Source organism: Ictalurus punctatus, chromosome 20, assembly GCF_001660625.3.
Source record: "Ictalurus punctatus breed USDA103 chromosome 20, Coco_2.0, whole genome shotgun sequence".
Lineage (NCBI taxonomy): Eukaryota > Metazoa > Chordata > Actinopteri > Siluriformes > Ictaluridae > Ictalurus > Ictalurus punctatus.
This window is the reverse complement of record NC_030435.2, coordinates 16,055,073-16,064,894: the sequence shown is the minus strand read 5'-3', so window position 1 is coordinate 16,064,894 and position 9,822 is coordinate 16,055,073.

Here is a 9,822-nt window from a genome sequence, read left to right as displayed (position 1 = left end):
TTGAGAAGCCCCGGGGTGGGAAGAAAGACTAAGTGGGTCTCCAAAAGAACCTGGAGTGAGTGAGAAGAGGTAAGAGAAGTATAGATTATAGAATGTACTTTTTATAATTATAATAAAGAAATGGTATATGTGTTGTGTGAGTGAAAGTCCTGCAATACCGCTGGAGGAGGTAGAAAAAAGGTAGAAAAAAGAGAAATAGAGAAATTCTCCAGGGCTGGGATAGAAAGCAGGTGGAAAAATGAGGCCTCAGACCCCAGATACCGGCTACTAGACTAGACTAGCAGTCTAGTGGCGGCTGCATTGGTGGGGACCCCTAATACCGCTGGAAAAGGATTAGATAAAAGATAGATAGATTAGATTCCCGGGCTGGATAGAGAGGGGAATAAATCCTGGGCCCAGGTCCGGGTCGTGCAATACAGCATGCCCGGTGTATGAATGGAATATGTACTAACAAATGTGTGTGCTTAAAATATATGTGCTTATAATATGTATAATATGAGTGTGGTGTGAGAGCGTGTAAGTTTTGGAGACAGGGAAAAAGTATTTATTAGTGCTCTGAACAAGAGAGCTCCATACATTTGACGCTTGATAAGATTTAGGGAAAAAGAAAAAAGGGAAAAAAAAAGGGAGAATAATAATAATAATTTTTTTTTTTTGAAAAAGTTGTATTTAATTTATGTGACTATAAGCTTCATACATGCGAGCTGGTGTGAAGGCGTTTTATATTCTGAGACCACAATGGTGTGTATGTAATAACTAAATATGTGTAAGAGAGTGTGTGACACAATGTGTATATGAGTGTGCCGACGTTGTTGATAGAAAGGTGTGTATGTGTGTGTTCCTATCTGTTCTTATCTGCACAAGCAGGCCTGTCTTCTGTGTGGAAAGGAAAAAAGGAAAAGAAGAAAAATGTGTGTGTGTGCGCACTTCAGATTGAGCTGACTAATATAGAACAGTGTGAGATTTTTGTTTTTAAATTTGTTTTAATGTTTTGAATCTGATATGGACTTTCTGTGAGTCGAGTGTGACTGTGTGTATTATAACTTTATTGGTATCAATAACTGCTGTTTTAAAAACTGGAGGAGCATGCAAGAATTGTAAACAAACAAACAAACAAAAAAAACATTTATTTTTTTTTGTTTTTTTAATATTTTAGGCATCTGTCAGACTGCCCATTGGGTGAATAAGAACTTCCAGACCAGTAATATATAACAAAATTGTTGAGAAATCAGGGAGTCAGTCCATTGGGACCTTTTCATTTATATTCCATAAATTATGAAGGTGTTGTTCAGTTAAATGACAAATAATAATACAATTTAATTTTTGTTTAATTACCCAAAATTGGGTAATGTTGAATAGGTAAATATTATGTCTAAGAATATTGTAAACATGTAAGAATTGTCTGTTGTGTGAGGCTGTGTGAATTACCTAAAGTTAAACTTAAAGCTTATAAGAGTAATTGAATCATTTAACTTAATTAATTAATCATCATAAGTAAATTGACTTTGTACTTTGTACTTTTTTTTTTGACATTGTACTTTGAGTGTATGTGAGTCCCTAGGGAGGCTGGCTGGGCCGAGTACCGACGGAAGGGAAAAGCGGGCGTAAATCGGTACGAGATAGGCTAAGCAGGCGGGAACAACGGACAAGGTAGGAGGAAAACATTTGGCTGTGAGGCATAACTTAGTGGATTTAGGGGGTGTGTGCGGCCAACTTTAAGAGCTGAGAGGTGTGAGACACGACCAGAGTTATGGCTGAATGTAAGAAAAAGATGAGCCCGATAGAGAGGGTGATAAGCAAACACTGTACAGATGAGAAGGACATTAGACATTATTGTAAAAAATGGAGTGAGAAGACTAGTGGTGAGTGGAAATGGCCCGAGGAAGGTACTTTTGATGAACAGCTATGCCAGATAATGAAAGAGAGATTAGCTGTATGGAATGAGCAGAAAAAAGGCTTGAGAGTGAGGGAGAAATGTGTGAAGACAGAGAAGATAGTGGACTGGTTTGTGGAGGCAGGAAAAGAAGAGAAGGAGAAGGATAGGCGGCAGAGAGAACGAAAAGAGGCGGTGATACGGAAGAAAGAAGAAAGGGAAGCAAGCCTAGGAAAAAAGATAAAAGAAGCCATTCAGGAGGAATTGGCCGAGGCCCCGCCCTCATATAATCCTCAGTACCGCCCTCCAGTGAGACCTGTCGGAAGTGCCCCACCCGCCGGGCTCTACATGATGCAAGACCTGGAAGACAGAGAAGATGAATGGAAGGAAACTAAGGTGGACATAGAGGGAACATTCACCGGATACCAAAGAATGAGGCATCGCATGCGGGAGGATGAAGAACGTATCAAAATGGATGAAGGAGCTGCCGGATACGAGGATAGAACCCCGGTCGAGAGCGAAAGCCCACGGCTGGACCTCCCACAGGTAGGCAACAAGGAGAGGGACAGGGAACTACAGGAGTATATGAAAAACTGGACCCGCACTCCGGGGTGGCCGGAGCACAGGGAGATTCCCCCCAGCACTAGCACCCCGAGGCCAGGGTCACGGCCGATGGTGCACAAGCACAAAGACAAGGAACTGGAGGAAATACAGGAGCAGGAGGGGCATGGGACCAGGGGCAATCAAGAAAGTTGTCGGAGCGAGAGAGGGCACGAGGGTGGAAACGGAGCACGAGGGGCTCCACATACTAAAGGAGGAGGAAAAAGTGAGCCGAGAGACAATGTGGGGCGGATGGTCCGTATAGAGGGGGATGTGGTGCTCTCCCCATATGCTGTCGAGGAGGATAAGGAATTGGAGGGCAGGATTCGACGGCTAGAGGACGGGATATCATACGGCGTGGGTAAAATGGATGAATTGAAAAATCTCGCAGGTCAAGCGTTCCAGATGGCGACTGCTGTGAAAAATAAGTATGCGCACAAGCCGCGTTTGGGAGAGTCAAAATCACAAAGGTCGGGAAGAGCACTGAACCAGTCAGCAGGAAAACATGTGAAAAGCCTGAGTAAGGCCTCAAAAGTCCTAATATATCACCAGCAGAAGAAGAAGCAAGTAAGTTCAGACATGGAACTGGACGACCAAGTGGGGACTGAGAGCGAGGGGGCTGAAACAGACAACGAAGGAAAAGTTGAACAAGACGTCAATGAGGAGGAGGACTTGGACGATTTGAAGCTTAGAGGAGCTAGAACACTACGGAACAGGGAAAGCCTGAGGCCCCCAGTGAGATTCAAACCTGGTGTCACAGCGTGGCGTGCTTGGCGCATGCCCGCTCCCAGTCGGAGCCCAGCCTTACTCAGATGCCCCTCATGGTTAAAGGAAAAGCCCTACATTATGCACCCTGGAGTTTCATGGACCTAACGGGCCTGATCCAACGATTACCCAACATGTGTGAAGGGGGGCAGAAATGGATTACACAGTTTGAGGAAAAAACATCAGGACAGCACCTGGCGATAGGCGATATCAAAGCCATTCTCTGCCAAACAGTGGGCAAGGGACGGGCTGAAGAAATTTTCGATGGGGCAGAACACAGGGATTTGATAGACGACCCCAAGGCTGATGCCATCCCGTTTGGCCTATACCGGCAAGAAATATGGGATGCTGTGAGGAGTATGTATCCGGCTAAGATGGACCCTGGGAAGCTTGAAAATATAAAACTGAAAGACGAAGAAAACGTGATAACCTTCATACAAAAGTTTCAAGATAAATGGAGGGATGAAACGGGTGCCAAATGGGACGATTCAGTGGCAAGTGTGGGACTGTTCAAACTGCTATTGAAGAAGGCTCTCCCTGGGGAGGTACAGAAGAAGTTAGAGGAAGTGGTGGGGCTCAACGCAATGGAATGGGCTTCATTTCTGGCACATGTGACCCATCACGTGGAGCAACACAGGAAGCTGAAAAAAGAAGCTAAAGATGCCACTGAAACCCTAATGAGCCAACTCTATAAAGCACAGCTCGGCGAACTGACCAGGACTAAACAGGAAGAGAAGGAACGGAGGAGGGAACACATTAAACAAGCGGCAGTGATGGTGCCCCATACACAAGCGTCAGCCCCAGCACAGGCTGACCCTATGCTGTTGGCCAATGGATACCAGGCCCACCCACAACAGCAAGTCCCACACATAACTACTATGCTGCACCCCGACCAGATGGATTACATATATCATATGAGGGCCCCCATGCACCCGGGAATGCCACCTGCCTGGGGGAGGGGACGAGGATACGGACGGGGTCGAGTTTTGCCAAGGCCAAATATGGCAACTGAAGGGTGTTGGGGATGCGGTGATCCTAGCCACTTCAGGAGAAATTGTCCACGTGTCCCACGACCAACTTGGGGAGACCGCGTGGATAGGGCTGAAAGAAGAGGTCAGGTGCTTGGACCGAGAGCACCGGAGAGCTATGGAATGCCACCTCGGTGCCAACCGCTACCCCCAGTACCCCAAGGTGGCCCCATGTATGGCCCCTATGGGGAGCCGGGACCCAGCCAGAGTTGAGGAGGCCGAGAGAAGCCCGGGGGGGAGCTCATGCAGTCCGTCACCACACTGCATCCAGAACAAGAGCCAACTGTTACAGTGACGATCGGAAACACCTTGCAAGCACCTTTTATGATCGACACTGGAGCTACATATTCAAGTATAGGGAAAGAAGGTTCACAGCTCCCCCTCACCTGTAAGGCTATTCAAACTATGGGCTTCTCAGGAAAAATACAGACCTTACGATTCACCGAGCCTCAAGAACTATCTCTGGATGGTGTGACAATACAAGCACCACTGTTATATTCGCCAGGAGCGCCTGTTAACTTACTGGGACGTGATGCCCTGTGTAAGTTGGGAGCTCAGATACAGTGCGAAGCGACTGGGATTTGGGTGACGTTCCCCAAATCAATATCCACACAATTCTTACTGTTGCACGAGCCACCTAGCACCGTCCGTAATGTGAGGATGGTATACTGGCTAGAGATGTCCGATCCAGCTAACTCGGAACTCTGGCACAGATACGCAGAATGGAAACCATGGTTACAGTACATCCGGCCCGATTGCACCGAAGTGGAGGCCCCTTTATATTGCACTATTAAAAATGATGACGGTGGACGAGACCAGGAATATGCTCAGCTTTGGGAGGACATGGAACAGGGACAAGTAATGGACATTAAAACCATGGAAATAATAAGCGGCCCACAGGGAGTGGCGGCTATTATAAAGCTCCCAGATAGAATCGCTAACTGGTATCAGCTGGAAGGGACAGCGCCCCATGTCACACTCATGGTCACCAAAGGCCTGGAATGGGAAGAGGTAGAGCCAATGATAGGGCAGGCAAAAGAAGTACAAGAGTGGAAGCCAACTACCAATCCATCCTTGCACAAGTCGCCTGATGGAAAGTTTGTGCGAATCTCAGTAACAGCAGTTGATACCGCCGTGGCCACTAGTGTCTGCATATGCACGAACACGGACCGGAGTGGTTTACAAATGGCAGTTAAGGCAGCAAAAGATCAGGACAATGAGGAAATACTGAAAACTATTCCAGAAGAGCTATGGACAAAACATCCGACCGACGTAGGGTTGGTTAAATCCGCCGACCTAGCTCAGATTAAGGTAAAAGAGAATGCAAGGTTGCCCTACCAGAAACAGTATCCGTTGTCAGTGCAAGCTAGAGAAGGCATACGGCCCACAATACACGGATTGGTAGAGGCCGGAGTTCTAATCTCCACGCGAAGTCAGTGCAATACCCCCATTTTTCCAGTTAGAAAACCTGACTCAGAGAAGTGGAGGCTAGTACATGATTTGCGTGCTATTAACCAAATTGTGATACCGGAAACACCAGTAGTGCCAGACCCACACACCCTATTGTCGAACATTCCAGAAGGGACCAAATGGTATACTGTCATAGATTTATGCTCAGCATTTTTTAGCGTGCCACTGCACCCAGACTCACAGCATTTGTTTGCTTTCACATACGAAGGGCAGCAGTACACATACACTAGACTTCCGCAGGGATACTGTGAAAGCCCATCCATATTTAATCAGGTACTGGCTCAAGACCTCTCAGCCCTGGAGTGCCGTAGCACCATCTTGCAATATGTCGACGACCTTTTGATTTGTAGTGCGTCTAAAGAGCAATGCCAGCACGACTCTCTAAAGGTTCTAAGAATGTTGGCCGAAAATGGCCACAAAGTAAGTAAAGAAAAGTTGCAATTTTGTAGACAAAAGGTGGAATACCTAGGTCGTGTGTTAGAGGGAGAAAGCCGTACTATAGCACCAAAGCATGTAGAGGCCATACGCAAGGCCCCACAGCCAACCACCGTGCGACCCGTGCGACAGATGTTGGCATTTCTAGGAATGGCGGGGTTCAGTCGTCCATGGATATGTGAGTTCGCGCTAAGGGTCCAACCATTACGGGATATGATTAAGGCAGCAGACCAATCACAGCCAAATGCCCCCCTCGTCTGGACTCCTGAAGCTCTAGCTGCACTCGCAGATATTAAAATGGCCTTAATGACCGCTCCTGCATTGGCTAACCCAGATTATAGCAAACCTTTTCACCTCTATGTATCCGAAAGAAAGGGGTACGCATCGGCCGTCCTAACTCAGCAGCAACAAGGGATGGGAAAACAGGCCATCTCCTATTACAGCACGGCTCTTGATAACGTGGAAAAAGGGATGCCCCCCTGTTATCGGTCTTTGGCAGCGGCCGCATTTGCATATCAGAAAGCGTCCTCAATCACCATGGGGCACCCAGTTACATTATATACGACCCATGCACTGCATGCGCTCCTAACGAGTCAGACCTTTGTGATAACGAACTCCCGTCGAACAGGATATGACTCCATTCTGTCAGCCCCGGAGCTCACCATAGAACGGTGCACCACGGTGAATCCGGCCGATAAACTGGTAACCCCGATAGATGGTGTACCCCATGAGTGCGTAGCAGTATCAGAGATATTTTTGAAAGCGCGTTCAGATTTGGAGAACTGCCCTATTGATAATGCTAAGCATACGTATTTTGTGGACGGTTCCTGTTATCGTACTAATACGGGCAATAAGGCTGGGTTGGCAGTAGTAGAAGCACGACGAAACCCGGCGACGTTTGAGGTAGTGATGAGTGTTCCGCTCCCCCAACCCTGCTCGGCCCAGCTAGCTGAACTACGGGCGTTGACAGCTGCATGTAATTTGGGCCGTAATGAGAGTTGCAATATATATACGGACTCAGCCTATGCTCATGGAGTCTGCCATGTGTTTGGACCAATCTGGGCTCAAAGGGGATTCCAGCGGGCAGATGGGACCGCCGTGACCCACGGGGAGGCGATTTCAGATTTACTATATGCTATGACATTGCCCGCAAAATTAGCTGTAGTGAAATGCAGGGCACATAGGACCGATGACTCCTTTATCACTAAAGGGAACTCACTGGCGGATGAGGCAGCTAAGAAAGCTGCCGTAGGGCCGGGGCAGATGATGGCCCTAACTCAGCCTGGGGAAAGTCCGATGCGGCATCCGCAGGTAGACAATGTAGCCCACTTGGTGGAGCTGCAGAACACCGCAGGTGTGGCTGAAGTATCGGCGTGGATAAAACGGGGGGCGAGAAAAGAGGCGGGTACTGGATTGTGGCGCAGCATAGAAGGATTGTGTATAGCCCCAGCCAGTTACCTCCCGCTCTTGATCAAAGAAGCCCATGGCTTGGATCATGCCCATAGAACCGAAACTATCCGAAAAGTCCGTCAGGAATGGTGGTCCCCATTTCTGGCCAGTATGGTGGACTATGCGTTGAATAGATGTGAAGTGTGTATCAAGAACAATGTGCGAAAGAACTTCACTGCTCCTTTAGGACATATTCCCCCGCCGACAGGGCCATTCCGGCATATAATGATGGATTATGTAGACATGGGAGCAGACAACCGGAAAGAAGGGAAGCGCTACATTCTAGTAGTAGTAGACCGCTTCAGCAGGTGGGTGGAAGCAACTGCAACTTCCAAGGAAGATGCAAGGACCGCGGCTAAATTTTTATGTCGCGAAGTCATTCCCCGGTTCGGTATTCCAGATTTTCTGAGTTCGGACAACGGTACCCACTTTGTGAATAACGTCATTGACAATGTGGCATCTGCCTTGGGGATAGATCATAAGCTAGGATGTGTGTATCATCCTCAATCCCAGGGCATGGTAGAACGAGTGAATGGTACCCTAGTTAATAAACTGGCAAAAATATGCGAGAGCTCTCGCCTGAACTGGGTACAGGCCTTACCACTGGCCTTGATGAAGATGCGTTCTCAGACCAATCGTATGACGCACTTGACTCCTCATGAAATGCTTACTGGGCGCCCAATGCCTATGGCATTCACCCGAGGTCCATACACAGGGCCGTCTTTGGCACAATTGGAGGACGAAATGCAGGATTATGTGCGAACCCTCACCAAAATCCATAGACATTTGTATTCACAGGTTCGTGAGGCAGTCCATGGAGAGAGCGAGGTACGGGAAGACGTACGCCTAGTGGCACCGGGGGACCAGGTATACATTCGTGTTTTCAAGAGAAAGAGCCCCCTTGCGGGACGTCGGGAAGGACCATTCACCGTGGTCGCTGCAACCCCCACGGCTGTGAAAGTAGAGGGGAGGAATTACTGGTATCACTTGAACCACTGCAGCAGCACCGAACCAGGTAAGGGACCGCTACTGCAAGACACTACCGACGAACAACCATCGACCTCAAGACTAGACAGTACAAGGAAGCCCACTGGGGCAGTGGTGTTCACTGATAGTGACAGTGATTCGGGTGCATCCCTGAGCCCTGCCTACGGCACTCGAGCCCAGAACAAGCGGCGAGCTGTGGAAAAACTCGATAGACTGTCTCAGTCTGATGCCAGTAGCCTCACCGTTCTCACGCCCCAAATAGAAGTGACGGGTGTAGTTATCTGCCCACAGGAAGTTGTAACCCCAGCAACGGAGGATTTTCTGTCTACATTCACCACTCTCTGTCAGGACCTTGACGACACCGCTTTGCCTCTGAGCCTAATCAACTCAGATACGCTACAGTCTCTAGCAGCACAGTTGAACTTACCCGAGCTTACTCCTGAACGTCAGTCTCCGCATGAATCCTTGCGCACTCCCCTACCCCCGGTTCCGGAGTGGACCGGTGGAACAAGCTCCACAGAATAGTAGCACGTATGTGGGTAAACTGATTTTTACAGCAGGGCTAATAGTACTCTTTTTCTTTTTCTACGACCCAATGTTTAAAAGAAATGCCCTGGATTCCTATCATACATTACACCCACTAGCGACTGCTACTTCCCGCACAGCCCTCTATCCTCGTATTAGGCGTGCTCGATCCTGGACGGCCCCTGGCTCCACTATAGGTTCCCGTAGCTCGATGTGCGCGTTAGCTCTCCTTAGACTCGCCCATGAAGAGTCCCTGATTGGGAGAAGTCCCTATTTGGCCTCATTCACTTTCTCCCCAGCTCGGTCTGTGGAGATTCGCGTAGGACATCTTAGAATTACTGGTAGGGCACGGACGAGTAGGTGCTCCTTCGAGCTGCCCACGATTGGCCCCCTGTGGCTACCGTTCCTTTGCTCGGCTACGGCATGTTCTTACCATGATAGTACAGGGTCACCCTTCGCATCCCGGGCTCTCCACCCCCTCCTCATTGCCCCGATGTCAACTCCGCTCGCACATAAATTAATGAAATTACAATATTATTCAATCTCTACCGCTAACACTTCGCTCACGGAGGAGCAGAGTAACATGTACATGGCATGGATGGTCCACACTGCTCGATCTGTGACGGATCGCTCGTGTCTCGTATGTCATGATCGTAGCCTCACCCCCCATTTTATGCTGCCTATGGGGAA